The sequence below is a fragment of the Taudactylus pleione genome, unplaced genomic scaffold (genome assembly GCF_031769625.1).
Source record: "Taudactylus pleione unplaced genomic scaffold, aTauple2 ptg001666l, whole genome shotgun sequence".
In the NCBI taxonomy this organism is placed as follows: Eukaryota; Metazoa; Chordata; class Amphibia; order Anura; family Myobatrachidae; genus Taudactylus; species Taudactylus pleione.
Window position 1 is genome coordinate 240,001 of NW_028286063.1, and position 12,500 is coordinate 252,500.

Below are 12,500 nucleotides of genomic sequence, written 5' to 3' on the forward strand. Positions count from 1 at the left end.
TTGGAAGCTATGCAGTGTTGGGCCTGGTTAGTACTTGGATGGGAGACCACCTGGGAATACCAGGTGCTGTAGGTAATTTTATACTGCCATAACATTCTTTTCTATTACATTTTACATTTAATTTTTTCAACTTATCAATGAATTTACTTGAGTTAAGAAGTAATAGAGGTCTAAAGTTAATGTTTTTGAGCACCTACAGCCAAAACACAGTGGACATGCCCAATCTTGTCTCATCTTGGAAGCTATGCAGTGTTCGGCCTGGTTAGTACTTGGATGGGAGACCACCTGGGAATACCAGGAGCTGTAGGTAATTTTATACTGCCTTAACATTCTTTTCTATTACATTTTACATTTAATTTTTCAACTTATCATTGAATTTACTTGAGTTAAGAAGTAAAAGAGGTCTAAAGTTAATGTTTTTGAGCACCTACAGCCAAACCACTCTGGACATGCCCAATCTGGTCTGATCTTGGAAGCTATGCAGTGTTGGGACTGGTTAGTACTTGGATGGGAGACCACCTGGGAATACCAGGTGCTGTAGGTAATTTTATACTTCCATAACATTCTTTTCTATTACATTTTACATTTAATTTTTTCAACTTATCAATGAATTTCCTTGAGTTAAGAAGTAATAGAGGTCTAAAGTTAATACTTTTGAGCACCTACAGCCAATCCACACTGGACATGCCCAATCTCGTCTTATCTTGGTAGCTATGCAGTGTTGGGCCTCGTCAGTACTTGGATGGGAGACCACCTGGGAAAACCAGGTGCAGTAGATAATTTTATACTCCCATAACATTCTTTTCTATTACATTTTACATTTAATTTTTTCAACTTATCAATTAATTTACTTGAGTTAAGAAGTAATACAGGTCTAAAGTTAATGTTTTTGAGCACCTACAGCCAAACCACACTGGACATGCCCAATCTCGTCTGATCTTGGAAGCTATGCAGTGTTGGGACTGGTTAGTACTTGGATGGGTGACTACCTAGGAATCCCAGGTGCTGTAGGTAATTTTAAACTGCTATAACATTCTTTTCTATTACATTTTACATTTAATTTTTTCAACTTATCAATGAATTTACTTGTGTTAAGAAGTAAAAGCGGTCTAAATTTAATGCTTTTGAGCACCTACAGCCAAACCACAGTGGACATGCCCAATCTCGTCTGATCTTGGAAGCTATGCAGTGTTGGGCCTGGTAAGTACTTGGATGGGAGACCACCTGGGAATACCAGGAGCGGTAGGTAATTTTATACTGCCAGAACATTCTTTTCTATTACATTTTACATTTAATTTTTTCAACTTAACAATGAATTTACTTGAGTTAAGAAGTAATAGTGGTCTAAATTTAATGCTTTTGAGCACCTACAGCCAAACCACACTGGACATGCCCAATCTCGTCTGATCTTGGAAGCTATGCAGTGTTGGGCCTGGTTTGTACTTGGATGGGAGACCACCTGGGAATACTAGGTGCTGTAGGTAATTTTATACTGCCATAACATTCTTTTCTATTACATTTTACATTTCATTTTTCAACTTATCATTGAATTTACTTGAGTTAAGAAGTAAAAGAGGTCTAAAGTTAATGTTTTTGAGCACCTACAGCCAAACCACACTGGACATGCCCAATCTCGTCTGAACTTGGAAGCTATGCAGTGTTGGGCCTGGTTAGTACTTGGATGGGAGACCACCTGGGATTACCAGGTGCTGTAGGTAATTTTATACTGCCATAACATTCTTTTCTGTTACATTTTAAATTTAATATTTTTAGCTTATCAATGAATTTACTTGAGATAAGAAGTAATAGAGGTCTAAAGTTAATGGCTTTGGGCACCTACAGCCAAACCACACTGGACATGCCCAATCTCGTCTGATCTTGGAAGCTATCCAGTGTTGGGCCTGGTTAGTATTTGGATGGGAGACCACCTGGGAATACCAGGAGCTGTAGGTAATTTTATACTGCCATAACATTCTTTTCTATTACATTTTACATTTAATTTTTCAACTTATCATTGAATTTACTTGAGTTAAGAAGTAAAAGAGGTCTAAAGTTAATGTTTTTGAGCACCTACAGCCAAACCACACTGGACATGCCCAATCTTGTCTGATCTTGGAAGCTATGCAGTGTTGGGCCTGGTTAGTACTTGGATGGGAGACCACCTGGGAATACCAGGTGCTGTAGGTAATTTTATACTGCCATAACATTCTTTTCTATTACATTTTACATTTAATTTTTTCAACTTATCAATGAATTTCCTTGAGAAAAGAAGTAATAGAGGTCTAAAGTTAATACTTTTGAGCACCTACAGCCAATCCACACTGGACATGCCCAATCTCGTCTTTTCTTGGTAGCTATGCAGTGTTGTGCCTGGTCAGTAATTTGATGGGAGACCACCTGGGAAAACCAGGTGCAGTAGGTAATTTTATACTGCCATAACATTCTTTTCTATTACATTTTACATTTAATTTTTTCAACTTATCAATGAATTTACTTGAGTTAAGAAGTAATACAGGTCTAAAGTTAATGTTTTTGATCACCTACAGCCAAACCACACTGGACATGCCCAATTTCGTCTGATCTTGGAAGCTGGGCAGTGTTGGGACTGGTTAGTACTTGGATGGGAGTCTACCTAGGAATCCCAGGTGCTGTAGGTAATTTTAAACTGCCATAACTTTCTTTTCTATTACATTTTACATTTAATTTTTTCAACTTATCAATGAATTTACTTGTGTTAAGAAGTAAAAGAGGTCTAAATTTAATGCTTTTGAGCACCTACAGCCAAACCACAGTGGACATGCCCAATCTCGTCTGATCTTGGAAGCTATGCAGTGTTGGACCTGGTTAGTACTTGGATAGGAGACCACCTAGGAATCCCAGGTGCTGTAGGTAATTTTATACTCTTATAACATTCTTTTCTATTACATTTTACATTTAATTTTTTCAACTTATCAATGAATTTACTTGAGTTAAGAAGTAAAAGCGGTCTAATTTTAACGATTTTGGGCACCTAAAGCCAAACCACAGTGGACATTCCCAATCTCGTCTGATCTTGGAAGCTATGCAGTGTTGGGCCTGGTTAGTACTTGGATGGGAGACCACCTGGGAATACCAGGTGCTGTAGGTAATTTCATGCAGTCATAACATTCTTTTCTATTATATTTTACAGATAATTTTTTCAACTTATCAATGAATTTACTTGAGTTAAGAAGTAAAAGAGGTCTAAAGTTAATGTTTTTGAGCACCTACAGCCAAACCACACTGGACATGCCCAATCTTGTCTGATCTTGGAAGTTATGCAGTGTTGGACCTGGTTAGTACTTGGATAGGAGACCACCTAGGAATCCCAGGTGCTGTAGGTAATATTATACTCTTATAACATTCTTTTCTATTACATTTTACATTTAATTTTTTCAACTTATCAATGAATTTACTTGAGTTAAGAAGTAAAAGCGGTCTAAATTTAACGATTTTGAGCACCTAAAGCCAAACCACAGTGGACATTCCCAATCTCGTCTGATCTTGGAAGCTATGCAGTGTTGGGCCTGGTTAGTACTTGGATGGGAGACCACCTGGGAATACCAGGAGCTGTAGGTAATTTTATACTGCCATAACATTCTTTTCTATTACATTTTACATTTAATTTTTTCATCTTATCAATGAATTTACTTGAGTTAAGAAGTAATAGAGGTCTAAATTTAATACTTTTGAGCACCTACAGCCAAACCACACTGGACATGCCCAATCTCATCTGATCTTGGAAGCTATGCAGTGTTTGGCCTGGTTTGTACTTGGATGGGAGACCACCTGGGAATACCAGGTGCTGTAGATAATTTTAGACAGCCAAAATCATTCTTTTCTATTACATTTTACATTTCATTTTTTCAACTTATCAATGAATTTACTTGAGTTAAGAAGTAAAAGAGGTCTAAAGTTAATGTTTTTGAGCACCTACAGCCAAACCACACTGGACATGCCCAATCTCATCTGATCTTGGAAGCTATGCATTGTTGGGCCTGGTTAGTACTTAGATCGGAGACCACCTGGGAATACTAGGTGATGTAGGTAATTTTATACTGCCATAACATTCTTTTCTATTACATTTTACATTTAATTTTTCAACTTATCATTGAATTTACTTGAGTTAAGAAGTAAAAGAGGTCTAAAGTTAATGTTTTTGAGCACCTACAGCCAAACCACACTGGACATGCTCAATCTGGTCTGATCTTGGAAGCTATGCAGTGTTGGGCCTGGTTAGCACTTGGATGGGAGACCACCTGGGAATACCAGGTGCTGTAGGTAATTTTATACTGCCATAACATTCTTTTCTATTACATTTTAATTTAATTTTTTCAACTTATCAATGAATTTCCTTGAGTAAAGAAGTAATAGAGGTTTAAAGTTAATACTTTTGAGCACCTACAGCCAATCCACACTGGACATGCCCAATCTCGTCTTATCTTGGTAGCTATGCAGTGTTGGGCCTCGTCAGTACTTGGATGGGAGACCACCTGGGAAATCCAGGTGCAGTAGGTAATTTTATACTCCCATAACATTCTTTTCTATTACATTTTACATTTAATTTTTTCAACTTATCAATGAATTTACTTGTGTTAAGAAGTAAAAGCGGTCTAAATTTATTGCTTTTGAGCACCTACAGCCAAACCACAGTGAACATGCCCAATCTCGTCTGATCTTGGAAGCTATGCAGTGTTGGGCCTGGTTAGCACTTGGATGGGAGACCACCTGGGAATACCAGGTGCTGTAGGTAATTTTATACTGCCATAACATTCTTTTCTATTACATTTTACATTTAATTTTTTCAACTTATCAATGAATTTCCTTGAGTTAAGAAGTAATACAGGTCTAAAGTTAATGTTTTTGAGCACCTACAGCCAAACCACACTGGACATTCCCAATCTCGTCTGATCTTGGAAGCTATGCAGTGTTGGGACTGGTTAGTACTTGGATGGGTGACTACCTAGGAATCCCAGGTGCTGTAGGTAATTTTAAACTGCCATAACATTCTTTTCTATTACATTTTACATTTAATTTTTTCAACTTATCAATGAATTTACTTGTGTTAAGAAGTAAAAGCGGTCTAAATTTATTGCTTTTGAGCACCTACAGCCAAACCACAGTGGACATGCCCAATCTCGTCTGATCTTGGAAGCTATGCAGTGTTGGGCCTGGTAAGTACTTGGATGGGAGACCACCTGGGAATACCAGGAGCTGTAGGTAATTTTATACTGCCATAACATTCTTTTCTATTACATTTTACATTTAATTTTTTCAACTTAACAATGAATTTACTTGAGTTAAGAAGTAATAGAGGTCTAAATTTAATGCTTTTGAGAATCTACAGCCTAACCACACTGGACATGCCTAATCTTGTCTGATCTTGGAAGCTATGCAGTGTTGGGCCTGGTTTGTACTTGGATGGGAGACCACCTGGGAATACCAGGTGCTGTAGGTAATTTTAGACAGCCAAAACATTCTTTTCTATTACATTCTACATTTCATTTTTTCAACTTATCAATGAATTTACTTGAGTTAAGAAGTAAAAGAGGTCTAAAGTTAATGGTTTTGAGCACCTACAGCCAATCCACACTAGACATGCCCAATCTCGTCTGATCTTGGAAGCTATGCAGTGTTGGGCCTAGTTAGTACTTGTATGCGAGACCACCTGGGAATACTAGGTGCTGTAGGTAATTTTATACTGCCATAACATTCTATTCTATTACATTTTACATTTCATTTTTCAACTTATCATTGAATTTACCTGAGTTAAGAAGTAAAAGAGGTCTAAAGTTAATGTTTTTGAGCACCTACAGCCAAACCACACTGGACATGCCCAATCTCGTCTGAACTTGGAAGCTAGGCAGTGTTGGGCCTGGTTAGTACTTGGATGGGAGACCACCTGGGATTACCAGGTGCTGTAGGTATTTTTATACTGCCATAACATTCTTTTCTATTACATTTTAAATTTAATTTTTTCAGCTTATCAATGAATTTACTTGAGATAAGAAGTAATAGAGGTCTAAAGTTAATGGCTTTGGGTACCTACAGCCAAACCACACTGTACATGCCCAATCTCGTCTGATCTTGGAAGCTATGCAGTGTTGGGCCTGGTTAGTACTTGGATGGGAGACAACCTGGGAATACCAGGAGCTGTAGGTAATTTTATACTGCCATAACATTCTTTTCTATTACATTTTACATTTAATTTTTCAACTTATCATTGAATTTACTTGAGTTAAGAAGTAAAAGAGGTCTACAGTTAATGTTTTTGAGCACCTACAGCCAAACCACACTGGACATGCCCAATCTCATCTTTTCTTGGTAGCTATGCAGTGTTGTGCCTGGTCAGTACTTTGATGGGAGACCACCTGGGAAAACCAGGTGCAGTAGGTAATTTTATACTGCCATAACATTCTTTTCTATTACATTTTACATTTAATTTTTTCAACTTATCAATGAATTTACTTGAGTTAAGAAGTAATACAGGTCTAAAGTTAATGTTTTTGAGCACCTACAGCCAAACCACACTGGACATGCCCAATCTCGTCTGATCTTGGAAGCTGTGCAGTGTTGGGACTGGTTAGTACTTGGATGGGAGACTACCTAGGAATCCCAGGTGCTGTAGGTAATTTTAAACTGCCATAACTTTCTTTTCTATTACATTTTACATTTAATTTTTTCAACTTATCAATGAATTTACTTGTGTTAAGAAGTAAAAGAGGTCTAAATTTAATGCTTTTGAGCACCTACAGCCAAACCACACTGGACATGTCCAATCTCATCTGATCTTGGAAGCTATGCAGTGTTGGACCTGGTTAGTACTTGGATAGGAGACCACCTAGGAATCCCAGGTGCTGTAGGTAATTTTATACTCTTATAACATTCTTTTCTATTACATTTTACATTTAATTTTTTCAACTTATCAATGAATTTACTTGAGTTAAGAAGTAAAAGCGGTCTAAATTTAACGATTTTGAGCAGCTAAAGCCAAACCACAGTGGACATTCCCAATCTCGTCTGATCTTGGAAGCTATGCAGTGTTGGGCATGGTTAGTACTTGGATGGGAGACCACCTGGGAATACCAGGAGCTGTAGGTAATTTTATACTGCCATAACATTCTTTTCTATTACATCTTACATTTAATTTTTTCATCTTATCAATGAATTTACATGAGTTAAGAAGTAATAGAGGTCTAAATTTAATAATTTTGAGCACCTACAGCCAAACCACACTGGACATGCCCAATCTCGTCTGATCTTGGAAGCTATGCAGTGTTGGGCCTGGTTTGTACTTGGATGGGAGTCCACCTGGGAATACCAGGTGCAGTAGGTAATTTTAGACAGCCAAAATCATTCTTTTCTATTACATTTTACATTTCATTTTTTCAACTTATCAATGAATTTACTTGAGTTAAGAAGTAAAAGAGGTCTAAAGTTAATGTTTTTGAGCACCTACAGCCAAACCACACTGGACATGCCAAATCTCGTCTGATCTTGGAAGCTATGCAGTGTTGGGCCTGGTTAGTACTTAGAACGGAGACCACCTGGGAATACTAGGTGCTGTAGGTAATTTTATACTGCCATAACATTCTTTTCTATTACATTTTACATTTCATTTTTCAACTTATCATTGAATTTACTTGAGTTAAGAAGTAAAAGAGGTCTAAAGTTAATGTTGTTGAGCACCTACAGCCAAACCACACTGGACATGCCCAATCTCGTCTGATCTTGGAAGCTATGCAGTGTTGGGCCTGGTTAGTACTTGGATGGGAGACCACCTGGGAATACCAGGTGCTGTAGGTAATTTTATACTGCCATAAAAGTCTTTTCTATTACATTTTACATTTAATTTTTTCAACTTATCAATGAATTTACTTGAGTTAAGAAGTAATAGACGTCTAAAGTTAATGTTTTTGAGCACCTACAGCCAAACCACACTGGACAAGCCCAATCTCGTCTGATCTTGGAAGCTATGCAGTGTTGGGCCTGGTTAGTACTTGGATGGGAGACCCCCTGGGAATACCAGGTGCTGTAGGTAATTTTATACTGCCATAACATTCTTTTCTATTACATTTTACATTTAATTTTTTCAACTTATCATTGAATTTACTTGAGTTAAGAAGTAAAAGCGGTCTAAATTTAATGCTTTTGAGCACCTACAGCCAAACCACAGTGGACATGCCCAATCTCATCTGATCTTGGAAGCTATGCAGTGTTGGGCCTGGTTAGTACTTGGATGGGAGACCACCTGGGAATACCAGGAGCTGTATGTAATTTTATACTGCCAGAACTTTCTTTTCTATTACATTTTACATTTAATTTTTTCAACTTATCAATGAATTTCCTTGAGTTAAGAAGTAATAGAGGTCTAAAGTTAATACTTTTGAGCACCTACAGCCAATCCACACTGGACATGCCCAATCTCGTCTTATCTTGGTAGCTATGCAGTGTTGGGTATGGTCAGAACTTGGATGGGAGACCACCTGGGAAAACCAGGTGCAGTAGGTAATTTTATACTGCCATAACATTCTTTTCTATTACATTTTACATTTAATTTTTTCAACTTATCAATGAATTTACTTGAGTTAAGAAGTAATACAGGTCTAAAGTTAATGATTTTGAGCATCTACAGTCAAACCACACTGGACATGCCCAATCTCGTCTGATCTTGGAAGCTATGCAGTGTTGGGCCTGGTTAGTACTTGGATGGGAGACCACCTGGGAATACCAGGAGCTGTAGGTAATTTTATACTGCCAGAACATTCTTTTCTATTACATTTTACATTTAAATTTTTCAACTTATCAATGAATTTACTTGAGTTAAGAAGTAATAGAGGTCTAAAGTTAATGTTTTTGAGCACCTACTGCCAAACCACACTGGACATGCCCAATCTCGTCTGATCTTGGAAGCTATGCAGTGTTGTGCCTGGTTAGTACTTGGATGGGAGACCACCTGGGAATAACAGGTGCTGTAGGTAATTTTATGCAGCCTTAACATTCTTTTCTATTACATTTTACATTTAATTTTTTCAACTTATCAATGAATTTACTTGTGTTAAGAAGTAAAAGTGGTCTAAATTTAACACTTTTGAGAACCTACAGCCAAACCACAGTGGACATGCCCAATCTCGTCTCATCTTGGAAGCTATGCAGTGTTGCGCCTGGTTAGTAATTGGATGGGAGACCACCTGGGAATACCAGGAGCTGTAGGTAATTTTATACTACCTTAACATTCTTTTCTATTACATTTTACATTTAATTTTTTCAACTTATCAATGAATTTACTTGAGTTAAGAAGTAATACAGGTCTAAAGTTAATGATTTTGAGCATCTACAGTCAAACCACACTGGACATGCCCAATCTCGTCTGATCTTGGAAGCTATGCAGTGTTGGGCCTGGTTTGTACTTGGATGGGAGACCACCTGGGAATACCAGGAGCTGTAGGTAATTTTAGACAGCCAAAATCATTCTTTTTTATTACATTTTACATTTGATTTTTTCAACTTATCAATGAATTTACTTGAGTTAAGAAGTAAAAGAGGTCTAAAGTTAATGTTTTTGAGCACCTACAGCCAAACCACACTGGACATGCCCAATCTCATCTGATCTTGGAAGCTATGCAGTGTTGGGCCTGGTTAGTACTTAGATGGGAGACCACCTGGGAAAACCAGATGCTGTAGGTAATTTTATACTGCCATAACATTCTTTTCTATTACATTTTACATTTCATTTTTCAACTTATCATTGAATTTACTTGAGTTAAGAAGTAAAAGAGGTCTAAAGTTAATGTTTTTGAGCACCTACAGCCAAACCACACTGGACATGCCCAATCTCGTCTGATCTTGGAAGCTATGCAGTGTTGGGCCTGGTTAGTACTTGGATGGGAAACCACCTGGGAATACCAGGTGCTGTAGGTAATTTTATACTGCCATAACAGTCTTTTCTATTACATTTTACATTTGATTTTTTCAACTTATCAATGAATTTACTTGTGTTAAGAAGTAAAAGCGGTCTAAATTTAATGATTTTGAGCACCTACAGCCAAACCACAGTGGACATGCCCAATCTCATCTGATCTTGGAAGCTATGCAGTGTTGGGCTTGGTTAGTACTTGGATGGGAGACCACCTGGGAATACCAGGAGATGTAGGTATTTTTATACTACCAGAACATTCTTTTCTATTACATTTTACATTTAATTTTTTCAACTTATCAATGAATTTCCTTGAGTTAAGAAGTAATAGAGGTCTAAAGTTAATACTTTTGAGCACCTACAGCCAATCCACACTGGACATGCCCAATCTCGTCTTATCTTGGTAGTTATGCAGTGTTGGGTAAGGTCAGAACTTGGATGGGAGACCACCTGGGAAAACCAGGTGCAGTAGGTAATTTTATACTGCCATAACATTCTTTTCTATTACATTTTACATTTAATTTTTTCAACTTATCAATGAATTTACTTGAGTTAAGAAGTAATACAGGTCTAAAGTTAATGTTTTTGAGCACCTACAGCCAAACCACACTGGACATGCCCAATCTCGTCTGATCTTGGAAGCTATGCAGTGTTGGGACTGGTTACTACTTGGATGGGAGACTACCTAGGAATCCCAGTTGCTGTAGGTAATTTTAAACTGCCATAACATTCTTTTCTATTACATTTTACATTTAATTTTTTCAACTTATCAATGATTTTACTTGTGTTAAGAAGTAAAAGCGGTCTAAATTTAATGCTTTTGAGCACCTACAGCCAAACCACAGTGGACATGCCCAATCTCGTCTGATCTTGGAAGCTATGCAGTGTTGGGCCTGGTTAGTACTTGGATGGGAGACCACCTGGGAATACCTGGAGCTGTAGGTAATTTTATACTGCCAGAACATTCTTTTCTATTACATTTTACATTTAAATTTTTCAACTTATCAATGAATTTACTTGAGTTAAGAAGTAATAGAGGTCTAAAGTTAATGTTTTTGAGCACCTACTGCCAAACCACACTGGACATGCCCAATCTCGTCTGATCTTGGAAGCTATGCAGTGTTGTGCCTGGTTAGTACTTGGATGGGAGACCACCTGGGAATACCAGGTGCTGTAGGTAATTTTATGCAGCCATAACATTCTTTTCTATTACATTTTACATTTAATTTTTTCAACTTATCAATGAATTTACTTGAGTTAAGAAGTAATAGACGTCTAAAGTTAATGTTTTTGAGCACCTACAGCCAAACCACACTGGACAAGCCCAATCTCGTCTGATCTTGGAAGCTATGCAGTGTTGGGCCTGGTTAGTACTTGGATGGGAGACCCCCTGGTAATACCAGGTGCTGTAGGTAATTTTATACTGCCATAACATTCTTTTCTATTACATTTTACATTTAATTTTTTCAACTTATCATTGAATTTACTTGAGTTAAGAAGTAAAAGCGGTCTAAATTTAATGCTTTTGAGCACCTACAGCCAAACCACAGTGGACATGCCCAATCTCATCTGATCTTGGAAGCTATGCAGTGTTGGGCCTGGTTAGTACTTGGATGGGAGACCACCTGGGAATACCAGGAGCTGTATGTAATTTTATACTGCCAGAACTTTCTTTTCTATTACATTTTACATTTAATTTTTTCAACTTATCAATGAATTTCCTTGAGTTAAGAAGTAATAGAGGTCTAAAGTTAATACTTTTGAGCACCTACAGCCAATCCACACTGGACATGCCCAATCTCGTCTTATCTTGGTAGCTATGCAGTGTTGGGTATGGTCAGAACTTGGATGGGAGACCACCTGGGAAAACCAGGTGCAGTAGGTAATTTTATACTGCCATAACATTCTTTTCTATTACATTTTACATTTAATTTTTTCAACTTATCAATGAATTTACTTGAGTTAAGAAGTAATACAGGTCTAAAGTTAATGATTTTGAGCATCTACAGTCAAACCACACTGGACATGCCCAATCTCGTCTGATCTTGGAAGCTATGCAGTGTTGGGCTTGGTTAGTACTTGGATGGGAGACCACCTGGGAATACCAGGAGCTGTAGGTAATTTTATACTGCCAGAACATTCTTTTCTATTACATTTTACATTTAAATTTTTCAACTTATCAATGAATTTACTTGAGTTAAGAAGTAATAGAGGTCTAAAGTTAAAGTTTTTGAGCACCTACTGCCAAACCACACTGGACATGCCCAATCTCGTCTGATCTTGGAAGCTATGCAGTGTTGTGCCTGGTTAGTACTTGGATGGGAGACCACCTGGGAATAACAGGTGCTGTAGGTAATTTTATGCAGCCTTAACATTCTTTTCTATTACATTTTACATTTAATTTTTTCAACTTATCAATGAATTTACTTGTGTTAAGAAGTAAAAGTGGTCTAAATTTAACACTTTTGAGAACCTACAGCCAAACCACAGTGGACATGCCCAATCTCGTCTCATCTTGGAAGCTATGCAGTGTTGCGCCTGGTTAGTACTTGGATGGGAGACCACC

At 37.5% G+C, this 12,500-nt stretch overlaps 3 non-coding genes and 45 pseudogenes across 3 annotated transcripts in view; all 48 read left to right on the plus strand.

Moving 5' to 3' along the window:
- The window catches only part of LOC148440515 (5S ribosomal RNA), a 119-nt gene extending 44 nt beyond the window's left edge, over positions 1-75 (plus strand). The window contains exon 1 of the ribosomal RNA XR_015875976.1: positions 1-75. This exon is cut by the window's left edge and continues 44 nt beyond it. This is a non-coding gene — a ribosomal RNA (5S ribosomal RNA).
- A 350-nt stretch (positions 76-425) lies between these two features.
- Positions 426-544, plus strand: LOC148440516 (5S ribosomal RNA; annotated as a pseudogene).
- Positions 545-895: 351 nt separating this feature from the next.
- Positions 896-1,014, plus strand: LOC148440517 (5S ribosomal RNA; annotated as a pseudogene).
- A 116-nt stretch (positions 1,015-1,130) lies between these two features.
- LOC148440518 (5S ribosomal RNA) lies at positions 1,131-1,249 on the plus strand (annotated as a pseudogene).
- A 116-nt stretch (positions 1,250-1,365) lies between these two features.
- On the plus strand, positions 1,366-1,484 carry LOC148440519 (5S ribosomal RNA; annotated as a pseudogene).
- A 115-nt stretch (positions 1,485-1,599) lies between these two features.
- LOC148440520 (5S ribosomal RNA) lies at positions 1,600-1,718 on the plus strand (annotated as a pseudogene).
- A 116-nt stretch (positions 1,719-1,834) lies between these two features.
- On the plus strand, positions 1,835-1,953 carry LOC148440521 (5S ribosomal RNA; annotated as a pseudogene).
- Positions 1,954-2,068: 115 nt separating this feature from the next.
- Positions 2,069-2,187, plus strand: LOC148440522 (5S ribosomal RNA; annotated as a pseudogene).
- Positions 2,188-2,538: 351 nt separating this feature from the next.
- Positions 2,539-2,657, plus strand: LOC148440523 (5S ribosomal RNA; annotated as a pseudogene).
- Positions 2,658-2,773: 116 nt separating this feature from the next.
- LOC148440524 (5S ribosomal RNA) lies at positions 2,774-2,892 on the plus strand (annotated as a pseudogene).
- Positions 2,893-3,008: 116 nt separating this feature from the next.
- LOC148440525 (5S ribosomal RNA) lies at positions 3,009-3,127 on the plus strand (annotated as a pseudogene).
- A 116-nt stretch (positions 3,128-3,243) lies between these two features.
- Positions 3,244-3,362, plus strand: LOC148440526 (5S ribosomal RNA; annotated as a pseudogene).
- Positions 3,363-3,478: 116 nt separating this feature from the next.
- On the plus strand, positions 3,479-3,597 carry LOC148440527 (5S ribosomal RNA; annotated as a pseudogene).
- A 116-nt stretch (positions 3,598-3,713) lies between these two features.
- LOC148440528 (5S ribosomal RNA) lies at positions 3,714-3,832 on the plus strand (annotated as a pseudogene).
- A 117-nt stretch (positions 3,833-3,949) lies between these two features.
- LOC148440529 (5S ribosomal RNA) lies at positions 3,950-4,068 on the plus strand (annotated as a pseudogene).
- A 115-nt stretch (positions 4,069-4,183) lies between these two features.
- Positions 4,184-4,302, plus strand: LOC148440530 (5S ribosomal RNA; annotated as a pseudogene).
- A 115-nt stretch (positions 4,303-4,417) lies between these two features.
- LOC148440531 (5S ribosomal RNA) lies at positions 4,418-4,536 on the plus strand (annotated as a pseudogene).
- Positions 4,537-4,652: 116 nt separating this feature from the next.
- Positions 4,653-4,771, plus strand: LOC148440532 (5S ribosomal RNA; annotated as a pseudogene).
- Positions 4,772-4,887: 116 nt separating this feature from the next.
- Positions 4,888-5,006, plus strand: LOC148440533 (5S ribosomal RNA; annotated as a pseudogene).
- A 116-nt stretch (positions 5,007-5,122) lies between these two features.
- On the plus strand, positions 5,123-5,241 carry LOC148440534 (5S ribosomal RNA; annotated as a pseudogene).
- A 116-nt stretch (positions 5,242-5,357) lies between these two features.
- On the plus strand, positions 5,358-5,476 carry LOC148440535 (5S ribosomal RNA; annotated as a pseudogene).
- A 116-nt stretch (positions 5,477-5,592) lies between these two features.
- On the plus strand, positions 5,593-5,711 carry LOC148440536 (5S ribosomal RNA; annotated as a pseudogene).
- Positions 5,712-5,826: 115 nt separating this feature from the next.
- On the plus strand, positions 5,827-5,945 carry LOC148440537 (5S ribosomal RNA; annotated as a pseudogene).
- Positions 5,946-6,061: 116 nt separating this feature from the next.
- On the plus strand, positions 6,062-6,180 carry LOC148440538 (5S ribosomal RNA; annotated as a pseudogene).
- Positions 6,181-6,295: 115 nt separating this feature from the next.
- On the plus strand, positions 6,296-6,414 carry LOC148440539 (5S ribosomal RNA; annotated as a pseudogene).
- A 116-nt stretch (positions 6,415-6,530) lies between these two features.
- On the plus strand, positions 6,531-6,649 carry LOC148440540 (5S ribosomal RNA; annotated as a pseudogene).
- Positions 6,650-6,765: 116 nt separating this feature from the next.
- On the plus strand, positions 6,766-6,884 carry LOC148440541 (5S ribosomal RNA; annotated as a pseudogene).
- A 116-nt stretch (positions 6,885-7,000) lies between these two features.
- LOC148440542 (5S ribosomal RNA) lies at positions 7,001-7,119 on the plus strand (annotated as a pseudogene).
- A 116-nt stretch (positions 7,120-7,235) lies between these two features.
- Positions 7,236-7,354, plus strand: LOC148440543 (5S ribosomal RNA; annotated as a pseudogene).
- Positions 7,355-7,471: 117 nt separating this feature from the next.
- On the plus strand, positions 7,472-7,590 carry LOC148440544 (5S ribosomal RNA; annotated as a pseudogene).
- Positions 7,591-7,705: 115 nt separating this feature from the next.
- On the plus strand, positions 7,706-7,824 carry LOC148440545 (5S ribosomal RNA). The gene has a single exon (XR_015875978.1). It is a non-coding gene; the product is annotated as a 5S ribosomal RNA (ribosomal RNA).
- A 116-nt stretch (positions 7,825-7,940) lies between these two features.
- LOC148440546 (5S ribosomal RNA) lies at positions 7,941-8,059 on the plus strand (annotated as a pseudogene).
- Positions 8,060-8,175: 116 nt separating this feature from the next.
- On the plus strand, positions 8,176-8,294 carry LOC148440547 (5S ribosomal RNA; annotated as a pseudogene).
- A 351-nt stretch (positions 8,295-8,645) lies between these two features.
- On the plus strand, positions 8,646-8,764 carry LOC148440548 (5S ribosomal RNA; annotated as a pseudogene).
- A 116-nt stretch (positions 8,765-8,880) lies between these two features.
- LOC148440549 (5S ribosomal RNA) lies at positions 8,881-8,999 on the plus strand (annotated as a pseudogene).
- A 116-nt stretch (positions 9,000-9,115) lies between these two features.
- On the plus strand, positions 9,116-9,234 carry LOC148440550 (5S ribosomal RNA; annotated as a pseudogene).
- Positions 9,235-9,350: 116 nt separating this feature from the next.
- Positions 9,351-9,469, plus strand: LOC148440551 (5S ribosomal RNA; annotated as a pseudogene).
- A 117-nt stretch (positions 9,470-9,586) lies between these two features.
- LOC148440552 (5S ribosomal RNA) lies at positions 9,587-9,705 on the plus strand (annotated as a pseudogene).
- Positions 9,706-9,820: 115 nt separating this feature from the next.
- Positions 9,821-9,939, plus strand: LOC148440553 (5S ribosomal RNA). Its single transcript, XR_015876134.1, has one exon. It is a non-coding gene; the product is annotated as a 5S ribosomal RNA (ribosomal RNA).
- A 116-nt stretch (positions 9,940-10,055) lies between these two features.
- On the plus strand, positions 10,056-10,174 carry LOC148440554 (5S ribosomal RNA; annotated as a pseudogene).
- A 351-nt stretch (positions 10,175-10,525) lies between these two features.
- LOC148440555 (5S ribosomal RNA) lies at positions 10,526-10,644 on the plus strand (annotated as a pseudogene).
- Positions 10,645-10,760: 116 nt separating this feature from the next.
- On the plus strand, positions 10,761-10,879 carry LOC148440556 (5S ribosomal RNA; annotated as a pseudogene).
- Positions 10,880-10,995: 116 nt separating this feature from the next.
- LOC148440557 (5S ribosomal RNA) lies at positions 10,996-11,114 on the plus strand (annotated as a pseudogene).
- A 116-nt stretch (positions 11,115-11,230) lies between these two features.
- Positions 11,231-11,349, plus strand: LOC148440558 (5S ribosomal RNA; annotated as a pseudogene).
- A 116-nt stretch (positions 11,350-11,465) lies between these two features.
- Positions 11,466-11,584, plus strand: LOC148440559 (5S ribosomal RNA; annotated as a pseudogene).
- A 351-nt stretch (positions 11,585-11,935) lies between these two features.
- On the plus strand, positions 11,936-12,054 carry LOC148440560 (5S ribosomal RNA; annotated as a pseudogene).
- Positions 12,055-12,170: 116 nt separating this feature from the next.
- Positions 12,171-12,289, plus strand: LOC148440561 (5S ribosomal RNA; annotated as a pseudogene).
- A 116-nt stretch (positions 12,290-12,405) lies between these two features.
- The window catches only part of LOC148440562 (5S ribosomal RNA), a 119-nt pseudogene continuing 24 nt past the window's right edge, over positions 12,406-12,500 (plus strand).